Source organism: Diabrotica virgifera, chromosome 8 (genome assembly GCF_917563875.1).
Source record: "Diabrotica virgifera virgifera chromosome 8, PGI_DIABVI_V3a".
In the NCBI taxonomy this organism is placed as follows: domain Eukaryota; kingdom Metazoa; phylum Arthropoda; class Insecta; order Coleoptera; family Chrysomelidae; genus Diabrotica; species Diabrotica virgifera.
This window is the reverse complement of record NC_065450.1, coordinates 981844-1003097: the sequence shown is the minus strand read 5'-3', so window position 1 is coordinate 1003097 and position 21254 is coordinate 981844. Positions and strand designations below refer to the sequence as shown.

The 21254-nt window shown below is 35.9% G+C and overlaps 1 protein-coding gene across 15 annotated transcripts in view; it reads left to right on the top strand.

Moving 5' to 3' along the window:
* The window catches only part of LOC114337883 (prominin-1), a 940102-nt gene that overhangs the window by 419504 nt on the left and 499344 nt on the right, over positions 1-21254 (top strand). The gene's annotated exons all lie outside the window — the stretch shown is intronic.

Below are 21254 nucleotides of genomic sequence, written 5' to 3'. Positions count from 1 at the left end.
TACCGAAAGTATACTTTTCCGGACCTGATTGTAGGGAGCAAAGTTGTACTTTTCCTCCCTAGGGAGGAGAAGTAAAAGTGACGTCATGGTATTTCATTCATGAAATATAACTTATTGACGCCCTGTACAATATCTATTTTCTATTACGTAAGTATCTATACCTTTTAACGTTTATTTATAAAACACCCTGTATTTTGCAGAATGGTAAAAAACAATAAATTGTTATTTTGATTTAACAATGTTTACATTAATAATTTGACTTATATTTGACAGTTGACAGTTATATTGTACCTACTTGTTAGTTTTAGTTTTAATAAATTTTGTTGGTTAGTTACATAAATTAAGTAAAAATGAAAAATTAGGAAGTTATCTGACAAATTTTAAGATTTGGCAGTGGACAGTTTTTACTTTTTGATAAAAAAACCTCATCAAACCTAATTTAATTTGAAAACAGTTGTTAAATTTGTTAATTTTTTATTTATCGCTGATAAGAAGTCGAGGTCCGCTGGGATGAACAGCCTCGGCTTCTTTTCGCAGTGAATATCTCTTGTGATTTTTGTTGTGTTTGACGTTTGATTTTTTGGAAGAAAACTTGAAATAGACAAATCTGTGACTATCGTTCGAGGTGAACGGACGACTTTTGAAACTCATCCAAAGGGTAAGGGCCAAAACTATCTATATTTTCCTGTTAATTTCTAATTTGCATCGCCTAGTATAGATTTTAAATTCGTCAATCCGCCGCATAAGGTGGAGGAAGAAGTTCCTCCCGATCCTCCTCCACCACCTGACCCTCCTAATAAAATCAACCAATATGAATGTCAATCTCAACGTCCAAATATTCAAAAAAGTCTTACAGTAAAAAAACAAATACTATATTCGGAGACCGACATAGGTCCTTACGAAGTATCTGTCCAAGGTCAGAACAGCAATATTGGAGATTACCACGTGTTAAGCATAGCTAAATCTATTTCCGTTTTAAAAATTAAAGACATCACGAAAATCAGTAGAAAGGGTAAAAACAGGATAGGTGTATTATTTGCTACTAGAAAAGCAGCCAACGATTTCGTTGTGAGAAAAGATTGGGAAGCCCTAGGGTATGAGGTGTTTATTCCATTTCATCAGGTTTCTTGTAGGGGTATAGTAAGGGGAGTTAATAAAAAATTCACTGAGGAAGAAATAAAGGAGGCATCAGAAATAAACTTGGCTTTATGTAAGTTATTAAGTGTTAAGCGAATGAATCGAAGAGTACAAGTAGATTCAAAGATTGAATTTGTCTCCACGGGAATTACTAGCATAACTTTTTCAGGAAAAACTATTCCTAAAGAAATTTCCATATATCAACTACCAATGAGGGTCACACCATTCATCAGCCCTGTTCTTCAATGTGGGAATTGCTTACTTTATGGCCATTCTACGAACCAATGTAGAGGAAAAAAGAAATGTGCTAGATGCGGAACTTCTCATGAGGATTCTTCATCTAATACGTGTACAAAATATTGCATTTTCGGCAAATCTTCTGACCATGAATCAAGTAGTCGTAATTGTAGAGAGAGAGTCAGACAAAAAGATATTAAGGATCTAATGTCCTTTTCTAATCTATCTTTCTATGAGGCAAGTCAGCAGGTTCCTAGGATTTCTAATATTTCATCTTTTAACATAAACGATTTCCCCCCCTTACATAACGATCAGAATAATTCTAATGGCATCTTACCACAGGAGAGGAGGTCTGCAGCATCAGCTCAATATTCAAAACCTTTTAGTCAAGTCACTCAATCTCCACAAAAAGAAGAAGACCTTCAATACAAGAAAATACAGGTTATGATAAAATCTCCCACCAAAGACTACTTATTAATCCATCAGGTAGAAGAATAAATGAGCCCTCAACTTCAAAATTCAATCCTGCTCATGATTCTCAAATCACTAACTCACAATCTTTATCCCAACTTCATTTGGATTTCAATCAGGCCATCTCTATGCTGAACCAATCTCACAGGGAGCTCGTCATGACCTTCATTGGGGACTTAATAAACTCAAAATCATACTCCATTCCTTACAATATGGTAGATCTAAAGACCAGCATAACTAAAAATGTATCACCTTTCAATACAAATGTAAACCAGGGTCGGAGGGGAATAGAGGATCTCGAGCCTGAGGATTAGAGATCTTCTTACTCCTTGGTCTAGCAAACATACTCTATATAATGAATCCTAACACTCCGATAACTATTGTTCAGCGGAATATACGTTCATATAACACTAATTCTGACAATCTAAATTCCTTATAAAAAACCTTAACCCAGATATAATCCTTATTAGCGAATCTTGGCTCTTAAACCAACATGTTATAAGATGTAGAGGGTATCAAATAATCAGAAAAGATCGAGAGGATGGCTATGGCGGATTAATTACTCTTATCAAAAACAATATTGATTATAGGGAAATTCAAATTGCCAATCCAGGCTTCAATCATGATGTCCAATTCCAACTCACATTTCTCCCTAACTTTAATTTGAATATTCTTAATACATACTGTCCACAAGACAACTCTATCTCCAAATCCAACTGGTCTTCCCTTGTGAAATCACTTAATAAGCCATTTTTAATCATGGGTGATCTAAATTGTAATCATAAGGCATGGGGTGGTTCTAGAGACAGTCACAATGGTAGGATTATTTTTGATTCTTTGGAGGAACTTGAGCTAGTATTTCTCAATGATGGGTCTCCAACTAGATTGGTGGCCCCAGGAGGCAGTAATTCGGTAGTAGATCTAACAATGGCATCAGTCGATGTGGCAGCCAGGGTGGGCAAGTGGTCCACTATTTCAGATACTGGAACTAGTGACCACTTCCCCATAATATGTCAGATAGGTGTATGTCCTCAATCTCCCCCGCATTCATGTAAAAGAAGAAATCTAAAGAAAGCTGATGGGTCTACTTATCACAACAATTTAAAGAGCATTTTCTCAGCTTCTCCCAGGGAAGGTTACGAATTTTTTACTAATTCCATATCATCGGTAGCTGATGAAACAATTCCTTGGCTTCACCCTGCTAATAATTCCAAATACCACATTCCATGGTGGGATGATTCATGTGCTGAAGTCGTCTCTGCGAGAGTGTCTGCCTTAAAAAAATTTAAAAATATCCCCTCAATGGAAAACTATATCGAGGCTAAAAAGGATATAGCCAAATCAAGAAAATTCCTAAAATCAAAACGTAAAAATAGTTTCAGGCTATTTTGCAGTAAATTAAATAGAAACACTCCTCTAAAAGTTGTGTGGGAGAAAATTAATAAGGTATCGGCTTCGAAACCTTCAATATATACTCAATTGCCTTCTACTCATATATCCCACGAAATTCTATGTTGCTTAACCCCTCTTTCCGCTGTCAATAAAGTATTGGTTAGATCTCCTCAAGCCCTAGAACCGCCATTTGCTCTCGACGAGTATCAGAACTCCCTCTCAATTAAATCTGACACGGCTCCTGGTTTGGATCAGACTTCCTACTCCATGTTAAAAAATCTTCCCGTTGTTGGATCTTTGTTATTAATTCAACTTTTCAATGAAAGTCTTAGAACGGGTATAGTTCCTGTTCAGTGGAAACAATCAGTAATTTTACCTATAATCAAAAAAGATAAAGATTGTAATAATCCGTTAAACTTTAGACCAATAGCTCTTTCTTCATGTGTAGGCAAAATGCTCTAAACTCTTATAAAGAATAGAATAGAGTGGACTGTGGAACATAATAAGATTTTTAATCCACTACAACTAGGATTTAGGAGGGGTAGAGGTTGTATGGAATGCCTTACATACCCCACCTCAACAACTCAAATAGGCTTCGCTCTAAACCAATACACTATTGGCATCTTTCTAGATATCTCTTCTGCTTATGATAATGTCAATATATCACTCCTCTATTCCAAATTATTAAAGTATAACATTCCAACCCAACTGGCTAATTTGATTTTCTGCCTTCTAAATGACAGAGAGCTATTTGTCAAAGACAAACTGGGACAAACCCATGGCCCAAGAAAATCAAGTCTGGGACTACCCCAAGGTTCCCCATTAAGCCCTATCCTCTTCAACCTATATTGTCTTTCCCTGTATAATATAATCCCCTCTTCATGCAAACTAATTCAGTATGCAGACGATTTAGTTCTTCTGATTAGAGGGAGTGATATTAATGAATTGGTAATTAATGTAAATAAATTCTTGATTCAGATGGAATCATGGTTGCTAGACCACAATTTAAATATATCTCAGAACAAATCTTCTGCAATATTATTTACAAAAGGAAACACGAACATCTCTCCCCCAACGTAATATTTTGTAACCAGAATATTGGTTGGGTGGATTCAGTCAAATACCTGGGGGTAAATATTCAAAAAAACTTCAAGTGGAATTCATATGTAAACTCAATAGAACTAAAAGCCAATCGTGGCCTGAATGTGATAAGAGCTCTTTGTGGGACTTATTGGGGAAGTGATCCAAAAACCTTACAAATTGTACACAATGGTATGATTCAGAGCCATCTGGACTATGGCTGCCAGGTAATTTTCGATTGCCCAACTTCCTTAATTAAAAGATTGGAGAAACTAAAATACAAAAGTATCCGAATTATAACTGGATGCCTGAAATCTACCCCAATCCATGCTCTCTTAAGTGAAAGTGGTCAGATCTCGCTTAAATCTAAATGGGAATGGCTTAGCTCTAAATTTATATTAAAAAATTTAATGTTAATTGGCAACCCAATTATTTCCGCTCTCGACCTGTTAGACTTGGCAATTCAAAGAAACCAAAATCATTGGAAAAACAGAAATATTCCATTTCTAGTGCTTTTAAAAAACAAATTTAAAAGTACTTATCCCAACTTATATTTAAGTGACTTATACCCATGCCATAACTTTGAACTAGACCATCAATTATCAACAATTCCAATCATAAATATCCAATCTAATCGTTCAGATGAACTTGGCTCAGTTCAACTCCAAAAAATAATTCTAAATAAACCTAGCCACATCAACTTCTTCACGGATGGCTCGGTTGATGGTGAAGGATCAGCAGGCTTTGGTGTCTTTAGCCCAGAGATCAACTATTCTTATACCAGTAAACTACCTAAGTATACCCAAATATGTACGGCTGAGCTTGTCGCAATTAATCATGCCCTCCAAATTATTTTGAAAAATGGGATTAAACAAGCAATCATCTGCTCGGACTCTAAAAGTACCATACAGAAAATAGGCAGATCAACCTATTCTATGGAAACAGAACACTCATCGTTCATGACCAAGAGAGGCAACATTGAAGCGAAAGAAAATAACGTTAATATTAGTCTGGCATGGATTCCAGGACACTCGAATATTAAAGGGAACATGGTGGCTGATAAACTAGCTAATATAGGTAGAACCTTAAATGTAGCTGCTGGTATCACTCTTCACTATTCCAACTTTCTACCAGACATCAAGCATTCCATCTGGAATCGGTGGAAGCAAGAATAGCAGGGGAAAAATCGAAATAATTCATTTTACTCTAAAATTGTAGGTCAGATAGATAAACACCCCTGGTACCACAATTTTGCATACCAAGACAGAAGACATATAACCACCATTATTAGAATGAGGACAGGTCATTGTGCTACTCCAGTTCACCTATTCAGGATAGGAGTAAAAGACAACCCATATTGTGACTGTGGCCGGGTTGGGTCCTTGAATCATCTGATTTTTGAGTGCCCTATAAATATGTCACCCAATTTTGACCTATATAAAGAATTAGCTAAAACAAATATCCCTACCCCCATTGAAATTTGCCTACTTATGTCCAACCTTAATCCACGTAGGATTAACTTGATCCTTAAATTCCTTAACTTAGCTAAACTTAACTTATAAATTAATCAATTCCCAACTTTGAATTAAAAAAATTAAGAAAATAAAGATATAAAAAGATATTAGACCTCCAAACGATAATAGTTTTAACCCTTATGTTATAATATTGCCTTTCCTGTAGGGACTGTCTGGCCCTATAAGAAGATGTTCCTACTTATATTTAAAAAAAATTGAGGCTTTAGCATATACAGCGTGTCTACTTAAGTTGGAAACATATGGGAAACCTTTTTATTATTAATTTTACGAGAAAAAGTTATTCTTTATAAAAAGTTCTGCATGCTCTAAAACCTAAGATTCAATCATCATATATCAAATTTTATCAATATTGTACGAGGTATGTCGAAAAATATGAATTTCGTTCAAGGATAAAGTACCTTTATTTCTCTGAATATCGAAAATTCTTATTATAAAAAGTTGTTTGGAATTAAAAACCAAGATCAAATATGTAATTACATGCTTCTAATTAAAAAAAAATATTTTACAAATTTTTCTCTTTATGAATACCCAACGTCATTTTTATTTATTAAAAATTAATATGATAACTCTTTTATTATTCATTTTACGAAAAAAAGTTATTCTTCATGAAAAGATTTGCATGGTTTAAAATACAAGATGCAACTATGATATATCAACTTTTATTAATTTTATACGAGGTGTGTCAAAAAATATGAATTTCGCTCATGAGTATAGTACCTTTATATTTCACAATATTTCCATTAGAAGGATGTAATTACATATTGAAACATAGTTTTTAATTCTAAACAACTTTTTTAATAACATTTTTTAATATTGTGAAAAATAAAAGTACTTTACTCCCGAGTGAAATTCATATTTTTTGACATACCTCGTATAAAATTAACAAAATGTGAGACCTGATGGTTGTCTCTTAGGCTTTAGACCATGCAGAACTTTTTATGAAGAATAACTTTTTTTCGTAAAATTAATAATAAAAGAGTTATAATATGGGTAATAAATAAAAACGAAGTTACGTATCCATAAAGTTGAGAAAAATTTGGAAAATGTTTTTTTCAATTGGAAGCATGTAATTGGATATTTGATCTTGGTTTTAAATTCCAAACAACTTTCATATTTTTTGACAGACCTCGTATAATATTGACAAAATTTGATACATGATGATTGAATCTTAGGTTTTAGAGCATGCAGAACTTTTTATAAAGAATAACTTTTTTTCGTAAAATTAATAATAAAAAAGTTTCCCATATGTTTCCAACTTAAGTAGACATGCTGTATATTTGGAAATATTCGATTGCCCAGAGCAAGACAAGAGTATTTCCCTGGTGTAAGCTGGGCGAATTATCCCGAGGGATATAACCCAATAAAGGAAGAAGAAGAAGAAGAAGAAGAAATCAAAAATTACTTGTTATTAATTTGAGGAAGGTGGAAAAACCATATGTATAACATGGGAGTAAAGTGCCTTTTCCTCCCTTGAATGATTACTGCCCTCCGCTATGCGTCGGGCAGTAACTTAATTCTCGGGAGGAAAAGTAACACTTTCCTCCCTTGTTATACAAATAGCTATGTTTTCAATACATATTTCGACAAAATTTATTATACGTTAAAGTCACCGTAGTTACAGATGTTTTGGCTGAGTGCCTTTTTTAAGTAATGTGTATTAAGCCGGGTTGACATTACTAGTGAATAACGAACGTGGCTCACGCTAATGTAGTTGGCCCGTGCTACACAACGAATGTAAACAGATGTTCGTGCAGCACGAATATCTCAGGAATGGTTTACGCCACGCCACGAAAGATATTAAACATGTTAAATGTTTCACGCTCGAAAGACAGTTGTAGAGAGTTTGTATTTGATTAAGCATGTGCTTTTAACCTCAAAAATGAAGGTAAAGTCCGTTCGCTAATCTCAGACAAAACTGGCTAGTGATTTTAGCAAGTAATTTTGCCAATTTGATAAAATTGGCAAAATTACTTGCCTAGTGAAGTCCGAAGTACCGTCACTACGCACTCGTTCTACTTCGCGACGAACACATTCACGCCGGGCGATAAGGACTTCGTTCCTTTGACTTGATCGCAGAGACCGCCACCGAATGTAAATAGGCCAAGGCACAGAAAAGTAGCATAAGGTGGCTGTCTACACTCTCGTACTTGTTGAACTTCGATTAACTTCGCCGAGAGTGTAAACGGCGTTTAATAGTTTATACTTGAGTACTTGAGACTCTTGTATGACATTTAAAACGCCGTCTACACTCTCGGCGAAGTAGACCGAAGTTCAACAAGTACAAGAGTGTAGACAGCCACCTTATGTTACTTTGATGTGCCCTTGGCCTAGTTTCAAATAGTGGCGGTCTCTGCGATCAAGTCAAAGGAACGAGGTCCTTATCGCCCGGCTTGAATGTGTTCCTCGCGAAGTAGGACGAGTGTGTAGTAGGGTACTTTGCAGTGGCGGCTGGTGATTTTTTCAATAGGGGAGGATATACCTAACTGTAAATTATCTAGACAAATTTGTACTAGCAAAAAAAATCCGCCAAAATAATCTAATTTAAGGCCCCATTTTTTTACCATTTTTTATTTACATTTTATAATATCATCATAATTCATAATTATTTCATAATATCATATCATTTTAAAAATAGTTAGTATAATTGTAAAAGTGTATTACCAAAGTTTGTGTCGTTTATTTGTTAACAATTCTATCTCTGTAAGTAGATATGCACATCAAAATAAATACAGATTTGAAGTTTTGTCCATACAGGTTGAAGGTTTACATTGTTTAAGATACTCAACTGAATTTTTTAATTCTAAAAGCGGCTTACTCTGCGAATGCAAAAACACGGTATATTACCGATATTTTGCTTTGCATTACAGATATCGGAAAAAGTTATTTAAACAAGTTGTTCCAAATATTATTCTAATCCCACATACCAAATTTCTTCACAAAATTCGCACTTTTAGTGTTTTCATTATTTGTAGTTAGGATCCTAAAATCCGCAGAGGAAGCTGCTGGCCGAAAAATCTCACTTTCCCGACCTCCGGGCAGCGTGTGCTTTAAGCGATGTGCAGCTCTAAGGAGGCCGGGTCTTAAACCGTCCTTAAACGCTGCTGCTGGGCTACGCGGAGCATTAGCAAGTGAGATTTTCCGGCCAGCAGCCTCCTCTGCGATTTTAGAATCCCGACTACCATGATACTATGACAGGAAGATATGCATAATTGCAATTCTAAATTCAATCGACTGGCGCATGACGTCGCTGCGAGACTAAATCAGGGAACTTGTGTGTATCTTATTTTGACGATGAATCATATGGCAACGCTGTTTCATTACTATAAATGAATAACTTGAAACTTGAACTGTTAACGGTGAGTGGCCCGTGATGCCATATGTTGCACTAAGAATTCATAACTAATTACTTTATGTGAATACGTGGTTTGAAAATGAGTAGATAGGCAAAGCGGTTTCTGGCGCAACCCCTAAATCGCAACCCTTAAATATTAATAAATGCCAAACGGCTTAACGTAGGATGACGTGTGACGTATCGTTGGAAAGGGGATGAAAAAGGGGGTTGAACTCAGTATGTGGCGTGCGCATCGGAATATGCCAAAAGGGCATTACGTCATATCTTCTTTTCTATTGGTCCGATTTTGACGTAAGAGGGCTCGTCGGAACGGGGAGGGGGTAACGAACACATAAAAAAGATGGCGGCAGTGCCAAAACGGCATTACAGCATATCTTCTTTTCTATTGGTCTGATTTTGACGTAAGAGGGCTCGTCGGAACGGGGAGGGGGTAACGAACACATAAAAAAGATGGCGGCAGTGCCAAAAGGGCATTACAGCATATCTTTGTTGCTATTGGTCCGATTATGACGTATGGAGTGTCAAATGAAAGCGGCGGCGACACAGAAGCCAACTGTCAATTCTTCTTCTGTCAACGTTCAATATTAACTGTCAATTCTTCTTCTTTTCCGTATAGTGCCTAACAGAACGTGACATTTGACGTATGACGTGACAAACGAAATAAATAAGAAGAAGAATTGACAGCATCATGACAAACTAAAAGAAGAGGAAGAATTGACAGCAACATGACAAACTGAAAAGAAGAAGTTGACATGACAAACGAAAAGAAGAAGAATTGACAGCAACATGACAACTAACAGAAGAAGTGACAATGGCTTAACAAAATGAAGAAGAATTGACAAACCGGAAAGAAGAAGAAGAATTGACGGCTGCGGAAAAGAAAAAGAGTTGACATGACAAACGAAAAGAAGAAGAAGAATTGACAGCAACATGACAACTAAAAGAAGAAGTGACAATGTCTTAACAAAATGAAGAAGAATTGACAAACCGGAAAGAAGAAGAATTGACGGCTGCGGAAAAGAAGAAGAAGAAGAAGGTGACGTGACAAACGAAAAGAAGAAGTGACGATGGCTCGACCCAAAGTAGAATTAACAAACCGAAAAGAAGAAGAATTGATAGGATCCTGGACGCCCATATAAAAAGCATGGAAAACGGAAAGTTTACCTTGGACAGAGGAGTCCTGTGATGGACATTTAAGTCAACCTTGGACAAAAATTCAATACAAATTAAATGGGTCAATTCTCTATTAGACATGATACAGTCTAGCTTGGACTGAACTATTCTAAATAAAATTCCAAGAGTTATCGCATTCAAAAAGTGTTTTTTGTATTACGAAATAAAATACCAAGATGTTACATATTATTTATTAACAAATTATAATAATTCTAATAATTTTAAAATTGTTTCTCTTTGCAGTTCTGCCTTTTTATTTAAACCTAAATTCATTAGTTCACTAATAATTTTTCGTTTTTGATGCATTTTTTCTTTGTATGATTTTCGTATCGCCATCCCACTTTCAGTTTTGTAAAATGTTCTTCTCTTTTCATTTGCTTCATTTTTCCTTCTAATACCTTCCTCACCTCTTTCACACTTGCAGGTTGATTTGGCATGTAGTTCATGCTCTGATGTATATTTTTCTAAATTGCTAACGCCTCTGCTCGCTAGGGTAGAAATTTCTTTGCGTATACCTGCACAGAACTTTCCTCTCGAATGTAACCATTCTGATTTAAATATTCTTCTCTCGTAATGGGAGTGAGGTTTACCTAAAAGTCCATCTCCATCTCGACGAAGCGGTTTTTGACCATCAGCACAGGCAATGTATCTCAAAACACCAACACAATGATCCAAACAAATAATTTTTCTAAATGTAGTTTTTGGATGTAGTCTTTTCCCTGCACGTTGTAGTTTCTTCTTGTAAGCCAACATTGTAGATCCATTCGTAAAATGAATTAATGAATGGAGATGTTCGTGTGCAGTACTTCCGTCGTCTGCTACTAAATGACAACGGCAAATGGAATACCATTTTACATTAGGAGCACATGCTAGAAGAGAAAAATCACTCTCATTTAAGAGTAAATGATACCATTCTCTTGGTGACTCTTCGTAATCCTTTGCCATATCCGCCGGAGAAAGAGCATTAATGTCGTTGACACTCAAAAGAGCCAGATAGTCACTTTTTGACAAAATAGACATATTTTAACTGGATACTTAAGAACAAAGAACTGAACTCTGAAAGCTGTCTCACTAGACTAAAAGAGTCCTTACAAAGTCGTTAAATTTATCTGCCAGTACAGCTTCCCCCACCCTAATTGATTACTTTACGCATGCGCCATTCACGCGGTCAAAGGTCAAAGTCTCGTTGTCTAGACCTGCAATAATTAACCAAGTTAATCCAACAATTTCGACCTGCTGTTCTGACACAGTACTTAAATCACAACCCCACGTTCTGTAACTGCAATTTATATCTAAATAATTTAATTCATAATTTCTACATCGAACGTGGAGTTGTGATTTAAGTACTGTGTCAGAACAGCAGGTCGAAATTGTTGGATTAACTTGGTTAATTATTGCAGGTCTAGACAACGAGACTTTGACCTTTGACCGCGTAAATGGCGCATGCGTAAAGTAATCAATTAGGGTGGGGGAAGCTGTACTGGCAGATAAATTTAACGACTTTGTAAGGACTCTTTTAGTCTAGTGAGACAGCTTTCAGAGTTCAGTTCTTTGTTCTTAAGTATCCAGTTAAAATATGTCTATTTTGTCAAAAAGTGACTATCTGGCTCTTTTGAGTGTCAACGACATTAATGCTCTTTCTCCGGCGGATATGGCAAAGGATTACGAAGAGTCACCAAGAGAATGGTATCATTTACTCTTAAATGAGAGTGATTTTTCTCTTCTAGCATGTGCTCCTAATGTAAAATGGTATTCCATTTGCCGTTGTCATTTAGTAGCAGACGACGGAAGTACTGCACACGAACATCTCCATTCATTAATTCATTTTACGAATGGATCTACAATGTTGGCTTACAAGAAGAAACTACAACGTGCAGGGAAAAGACTACATCCAAAAACTACATTTAGAAAAATTATTTGTTTGGATCATTGTGTTGGTGTTTTGAGATACATTGCCTGTGCTGATGGTCAAAAACCGCTTCGTCGAGATGGAGATGGACTTTTAGGTAAACCTCACTCCCATTACGAGAGAAGAATATTTAAATCAGAATGGTTACATTCGAGAGGAAAGTTCTGTGCAGGTATACGCAAAGAAATTTCTACCCTAGCGAGCAGAGGCGTTAGCAATTTAGAAAAATATACATCAGAGCATGAACTACATGCCAAATCAACCTGCAAGTGTGAAAGAGGTGAGGAAGGTATTAGAAGGAAAAATGAAGCAAATGAAAAGAGAAGAACATTTTACAAAACTGAAAGTGGGATGGCGATACGAAAATCATACAAAGAAAAAATGCATCAAAAACGAAAAATTATTAGTGAACTAATGAATTTAGGTTTAAATAAAAAGGCAGAACTGCAAAGAGAAACAATTTTAAAATTATTAGAATTATTATAATTTGTTAATAAATAATATGTAACATCTTGGTATTTTATTTCGTAATACAAAAAACACTTTTTGAATGCGATAACTCTTGGAATTTTATTTAGAATAGTTCAGTCCAAGCTAGACTGTATCATGTCTAATAGAGAATTGACCCATTTAATTTGTATTGAATTTTTGTCCAAGGTTGACTTAAATGTCCATCACAGGACTCCTCTGTCCAAGGTAAACTTTCCGTTTTCCATGCTTTTTATATGGGCGTCCAGGATCCTATATTTCATTGTTGGATATAACCGGCGCTCATAAAAGACGGGATGGTACACTAAAGGGAACCCACGGCTACAAGTGGAAGGAAATTATTAAACCTAATCTTCCATCATTAATACCTCAACGTCGTCATACAGAAACTAGTAGAGGAGATGTCGGTTCTGGATTACCTACGCATTTGACATACAATGATTTGCCTAGGGAATATATTTACTGGGACGACCCAAATGAATTGGTGGATCGTCTTCAACTCTTGGTGGCTTCGAAAGACGCCGGCAACACATCTCTCGACAACGAAATTGTAGCCATCATCAATGAACTAAAAGAAGCTAATATAATAGAGTAACTGGGAATGACAATATCATTTCCATTATGAGTGTCGACAAATTCGGTCATCATTCTCGTGGTGGTGGTGGTAGCGCTCAAAAGGTGACGCGAGTTACATTTCCACATACTTCTGACGGAAATATTAATGCCGAAAATGTGAAAATTTGCAATGTCAAGGATCCATCAGAAAATGGTGATGCTGCAACGAAAAAATACGTCGATGCACAAATAAATGAGTTGCGTAACATACAGTCACCATTAATTCAAACACATGGTGAGTTGTTGCAGCAAAAAACTGGGGAGATAGAAGGTTTAGCCATCGGACTAAATGAAGTAAGAGAAGAGCTTCATAAAACTACAGTTCCACTTCTCGAGCAGAAGTTGCAGAAAATAATGAAAAATGATTTGAATACACTAAAAAAGGACACGGAGAATAATGTAAATAAGTTGTTGCAGCAAAAAACTAATGATATAAAGAATTTAACCATGGAACTAAACGAAGTAAGAAAAGAGCTTCATAAAACCACAGTTCCACTTCTCGAGCAAAAGTTGCAAAAAATATTCAAAGATGATTTGAATACACTAAAAAAGGATACGGATAAGAATATAAAATCGGCTGCAGAAACCATTGCACATCATGCGATATACGATATGAAGATGGAAAAGAAGATAAAAGAAATGAACGCGGCATTACAGGATGTAGTAGACAACCTTCATTCGATGAATATAGATACCCGCCTAACAGCAATTGAAAGTCGTTTATAAAAATGTCTAAAGAAAAGGAACAGGTGGTGTATGAGTTGCATAAACCATCACGAAAAAACTATCCTCGTCGACGAACAATAATCAAAGGAATCGATGACTTGTGGCAGATGGATTTGGCTGAAATGCGTCCTTATGCGCACCAAAATAAAAATTACAAACTAATACTAGTTGTAATTGATTGTTTTTCAAAATTTGTTTGGACACGTCCTCTAAAGAACAAAACAGGTGAGGAAATTACTCGCGCATTTTCGGATATTCTCGCCCGTACTCAAAGAGTTCCGAAAAACCTACAATCTGATCAGGGAACCGAATTTTACAACAGAAAATTTCAAAATTTAATGAAAAAACACGAAATTAATCATTACAGCACATACACGGTTAAGAAGGCTGCCATTTGTGAAAGAGTTATTAGAACGTTGAAAGCAAAGTTGTACAAGTATTTTAGTTTACATGGATCATACAAATGGCTAGATGCACTACCTACAGTCACTGAGGAATACAACAATACAAAGCACAGTAAAACAGGATACAAGCCATCTCATGTCAACAAATCCAATGAAAAAGCCATTTTAAACAAAAATTATAGTCATTTAAAGATTGCCGGTCCACGGAGATTTAAAGTTGGCGACATTGTACGTATATCAAAGGCAAAACATTTCTTTGAAAAGGCCTACACGCCCAATTGGACTACAGAATTATTTAGAATTGTACAAGTTAAGATAACGAATCCTATAGGATCCTGGACGCCCATATAAAAAGCATGGAAAACGGAAAGTTTACCTTGGACAGAGGAGTCCTGTGATGGACATTTAAGTCAACCTTGGACAAAAATTCAATACAAATTAAATGGGTCAATTCTCTATTAGACATGATACAGTCTAGCTTGGACTGAACTATTCTAAATAAAATTCCAAGAGTTATCGCATTCAAAAAGTGTTTTTTGTATTACGAAATAAAATACCAAGATGTTACATATTATTTATTAACAAATTATAATAATTCTAATAATTTTAAAATTGTTTCTCTTTGCAGTTCTGCCTTTTTATTTAAACCTAAATTCATTAGTTCACTAATAATTTTTCGTTTTTGATGCATTTTTTCTTTGTATGATTTTCGTATCGCCATCCCACTTTCAGTTTTGTAAAATGTTCTTCTCTTTTCATTTGCTTCATTTTTCCTTCTAATACCTTCCTCACCTCTTTCACACTTGCAGGTTGATTTGGCATGTAGTTCATGCTCTGATGTATATTTTTCTAAATTGCTAACGCCTCTGCTCGCTAGGGTAGAAATTTCTTTGCGTATACCTGCACAGAACTTTCCTCTCGAATGTAACCATTCTGATTTAAATATTCTTCTCTCGTAATGGGAGTGAGGTTTACCTAAAAGTCCATCTCCATCTCGACGAAGCGGTTTTTGACCATCAGCACAGGCAATGTATCTCAAAACACCAACACAATGATCCAAACAAATAATTTTTCTAAATGTAGTTTTTGGATGTAGTCTTTTCCCTGCACGTTGTAGTTTCTTCTTGTAAGCCAACATTGTAGATCCATTCGTAAAATGAATTAATGAATGGAGATGTTCGTGTGCAGTACTTCCGTCGTCTGCTACTAAATGACAACGGCAAATGGAATACCATTTTACATTAGGAGCACATGCTAGAAGAGAAAAATCACTCTCATTTAAGAGTAAATGATACCATTCTCTTGGTGACTCTTCGTAATCCTTTGCCATATCCGCCGGAGAAAGAGCATTAATGTCGTTGACACTCAAAAGAGCCAGATAGTCACTTTTTGACAAAATAGACATATTTTAACTGGATACTTAAGAACAAAGAACTGAACTCTGAAAGCTGTCTCACTAGACTAAAAGAGTCCTTACAAAGTCGTTAAATTTATCTGCCAGTACAGCTTCCCCCACCCTAATTGATTACTTTACGCATGCGCCATTTACGCGGTCAAAGGTCAAAGTCTCGTTGTCTAGACCTGCAATAATTAACCAAGTTAATCCAACAATTTCGACCTGCTGTTCTGACACAGTACTTAAATCACAACTCCACGTTCGATGTAGAAATTATGAATTAAATTATTTAGATATAAATTGCAGTTACACTTTTCGTTTGTCGCGTCATACGTCAAATGTCACGTTCTGTTAGGCACTATACGGAAAAGAAGAAGAATTGACAGTTAATATTGAACGTTGACAGAAGAAGAATTGACAGTTGGCTTCTGTGTCGCCGCCGCTTTCATTTGACACTCCATACGTCATAATCGGACCAATAGCAACAAAGATATGCTGTAATGCCCTTTTGGCACTGCCGCCATCTTTTTTATGTGTTCGTTACCCCCTCCCCGTTCCGACGAGCCCTCTTACGTCAAAATCAGACCAATAGAAAAGAAGATATGCTGTAATGCCGTTTTGGCACTGCCGCCATCTTTTTTATGTGTTCGTTACCCCCTCCCCGTTCCGACGAGCCCTCTTACGTCAAAATCGGACCAATAGAAAAGAAGATATGACGTAATGCCCTTTTGGCATATTCCGATGCGCACGCCACATACTGAGTTCAACCCCCTTTTTCATCCCCTTTCCAACGATACGTCACACGTCATCCTACGTTAAGCCGTTTGGCATTTATTAATATTTAAGGGTTGCGATTTAGGGGTTGCGCCAGAAACCGCTTTGCCTATCTACTACATGGTACTTTGGTCATTATGAAAGATTTTCCCCTTAACAATGGCCGATACCGCAAAGGATTTGATAAATATATAAAATTGTAAGTTGATGTATTGTTTAGTTGTCAACAAAATGTCTTATGATGCGGTCGCCATTGCCATGCGCAAGAAGAAAGTTGCCGAATTGGCTAGATCAATTCGCAAAAAATATTTGGCATTGAAATTAGGCAAGACAGAACAAGATGAGTCACTAAATAAACTTTTTAAACCAATCTCGAAACCACTCAAGAATATTGCGCAATCATCAAAAACGTTGCATCATGCTATCGATAACAAGTTTAGACAAGTTAAAAAAGAAGAAGAAGAGGTGAAAAAGGAACAAGTAGGACTAAAAAAAGAGCCAGATAGAGAGGAAAATCCTACACCACCATTATCATTTATAAGTGATGGAGATGTGTTTGAAAACAACGATAAAGAAGATGAAGAATACGAAGATAACATAGAAACAAACCAATCGCAAGATGAAGTATCCGAACAAGTATTTCAAGATTACCTAGACCAATATCATTCTCTAATTCAACCTTACGTGATAAATCACGGGATATCTTCAGATCAAATAGATAAGGTATACGGTCCAACCTATGATAGCAAAACGGCAAAATGGGCACTTGGTTCCACTGATATTAATTTCACTCGGGATGGTAGGATTGTAACGAAAGGAAAATATGTTAAAGGGACACGTGGACTATATGAGTTAATATTTTACAAAGACCCTGATCATTTTAAAGAAGAAGACGTTAAAGACTATATTTCATTGTTGGATATAACCGGCGCTCATAAAAGACGGGATGGTACACTAAAGGGAACCCACGGCTACAAGTGGAAGGAAATTATTAAACCTAATCTTCCATCATTAATACCTCAACGTCGTCATACAGAAACTAGTAGAGGAGATGTCGGTTCTGGATTACCTACGCATTTGACATACAATGATTTGCCTAGGGAATATATTTACTGGGACGACCCAAATGAATTGGTGGATCGTCTTCAACTCTTGGTGGCTTCGAAAGACGCCGGCAACACATCTCTCGACAACGAAATTGTAGCCATCATCAATGAACTAAAAGAAGCTAATATAATAGAGTAACTGGGAATGACAATATCATTTCCATTATGAGTGTCGACAAATTCGGTCATCATTCTCGTGGTGGTGGTGGTAGCGCTCAAAAGGTGACGCGAGTTACATTTCCACATACTTCTGACGGAAATATTAATGCCGAAAATGTGAAAATTTGCAATGTCAAGGATCCATCAGAAAATGGTGATGCTGCAATTGTTGGATTAAAGATTTGGGAAAATTAGTACAGTCACAAGTGAATGTTCACTTCGTAAAGTGCCAATTCGGTTAGGAACAGATTAAGGGAATTTGGAATCAGAGTCAGAATGTCTGCTACTGCTCCACTGTTAACGAAGGCACACTGTATGGGACGTATAAATTTTGCACCAGAACATGTCAATTGGAATATTAGCGACTGGACTAATATTATTTTTACTGAGGGGTCAAAATGTGCACTTTGTGGATCCGACAGTGCAAAGTGTCTATCGGATCCAAAAAGTGCAAATTTTGACCCATCAATAAAAATAATATTAATCCAGTCGTTAATATCCCATGGATAATGTTCTGGTGCAAAACTTAAACATAACATACGGTGTGCCCTCGTTAACAGTGGAGCAGTAGCAGTCATTTTGACTCTGATTGCAAATTCCCTTAATCTGTTTCTAACCGAATTGGCACTTTACGAATCAAACATTATGGGCAACGGACTGTGAAAAGATCATTTTGCAGTTTTCTAGCTGTAACATGATGTGTACACAAAGTCTGCAGATGTAAATAACGCTCATCTGCTGGGTTCATGCACCTGGAAAGTCCTGAAACTGGTCTTTTTGTGTACCCTCCACTTTCTCCATACCATTTTAATGCTCTTAAAACGCTGAATTGGTGGATTCCCATAACTTCAGCAAGATATTGCTGTGATCGGCCATCTCCAATTAAACCTACAATTTGGGCTGCTTGTTCTGACGTTATTGCTCATTTTTTGTAAGAACGCACCTACTCATTGACAACTCGAGCAAACATAGTGCACAGATCAAAATATCGAACACAAATGTCCAAAATAAATTTTCTGCTTTAACAACGTTTTGTTTCTTGTTTTTTTTTTCTGCAAAAACAGGCTTCAACTTGAAATGTTATGGGTTTGTAGACACCTAAAGACGACGATAGGCGGGTAATATAATATTCTGCAAAAAATTAAAAATTAGTTTTACACTTTTTTTCTGTTTCAAAAATTATGCGATACTTTTTGCGTTTAGTGTATTTCAAGATAAGCGTAGAAAAAGGGCTTGGTTTCAGTCGATGCGAGTTGGTCATTTGTATTGATAATTGAAAAGCTTCGCTGTGGGAGGCCGTTGTTTTGAACTCTCCACTTACTTACTTTGCCCTCCAGCATGACAAAAAACGTCTGTTTTACAGTAAGAAATAAACGACCTAACCTAGATAGTGGTCACTGAAAGTGACGCACAATTTGTGGAGCAATGTTTTGTGCCTTACTGTGTCATAGGCTGTTGTCGAATCTACTAAACAGCCCCTGTTATAAGTTCTTCGAAGCCCTCTTCAATGTGTTCTGTTAGTGCAAGGACTTGGCCGGTGAAGAATTTGCCGGGTCTGCATTCTCCTTGCTGTGGGATTAGGTGCTTGTCGGCATTTTTTTTTTCTATTCTGGCGAGGATGAGTCTCTCGTATAGTTTAAAAAAGTGACATAATACAACAGGGAAATAGGAACATCAATAACCATAATGCTGCCCCAAGTATTCCCCTTCCCAATTATTACTTTTAACAATTGTCCACTCAAAAAAATTTAGTACGTAATATTGATTAACAGTGATTATTGAATAGTATTTCCAGTGCCGCGCCAGCACGTGGTAGCGCCTGTGTGCAAAACATTTGATGACGCCCAAAATGAACAATTATTTATTGTAACCAAAAAAATAACTAAAAATTCTTACACATGCAACAGGAAAATAAAGTAAGTTAAAATAATTAAGCAAAAATAAATCTTTGTAACAGCATAAAAAACTAAAGATAGGTAGGTATAGGTATGAAAACATGAAATACTTAGTTATTTTATAAAAAATTAAATTTTCGCGTATTCAGTTGGAAAAATCTGTTTATAATATGGTAAATATCAATTTGATATAATACTGACGACTCTGTTGAGATGGTAATCAACCGCCCTTGACTGATGCTCGATCTCAAATAATTTTTTAAGTTTCAGTTTATGCACTCAGCAATGGCATCAGATATGGGCAGAGTGAGCAGAATGCGAAGTACTATTGTTAAATTTGGGTAAACTGCAGTAAATTCGTTTAAAAATATAAATTTTAAAATTTTACAAACATTATTTTTAATTCTTTTAACAAAGGCTGAAGCTGTATAATTTCTTCAATTAAATCGTCTCCCACTATACAGGGTGTTTCATTAATAATTGTCCATATAGTAACTGGAGAAACCTTAGCACAAAATACTAAGATTTAACCTAAAACACTTAAATAAAATGTTGTTCCTTACTGAGTTACAGGGTGTTTTATCTAAAAATTTAAAAACTATTTTTGCTCAGCATTTTAAAACTTTACAACGTATCCTTTTCATACTTGGCAGGTAGTATAGATACTGTACAAACTACTTAATTATGTTAAACAAACCTTACTGGCTATGACCAGAGGCGTACGACAGGGAAAAGTGAATGGTTGACCCTTTCCAAATTCTACGATACTGGCGGAATTGCTATTTTAGTTCAATTTTTGGGTTCTTCAATACTTTCTATGAAAATAATATACTCTTCATTCGTAACGATAAAATCATTAGTTTTCGAGATTTTTTAAGTTGAAAATAAAACGACACGGCTATTTTGATTAATGTATTGTATCGCTTCACTTTTAATTTGAAATATCTCGAAAACTAATCATTTTATCGTTACGAATGAAGAGTATACTATTTACAAAAAAAGTAATGGAAAATCAAAAAATTACACTAAAATAGCAATTTCGTCAGTGGCGTAGAATTTGGGAAGGGCCAACCAGCCACTATCCCCTGTCGTACGCCTCTGGTAGTAGCCAGAAACGTTTATTTATCTTAATTTAGTAGGGTGTACAGTACCTACACTATTTCTGCCAAGTATGATAAGGATACGGCAAATAGTTTTAAAGTACTGGGTACAAATAATTTTTAAATTTTAATCATATGAATCATATCATAAATAATTAATTAAAATAACTGTGCCGTTTCATATTTAACTTCAAATATCTCGAAAACTAATGACTTTATCGTTACTAATAACGATTAAATTATTTACGTAGAAAGTATTGGAGAATCTAAAAATGACACTAAAATAGTAATTACTCCAGTGGCG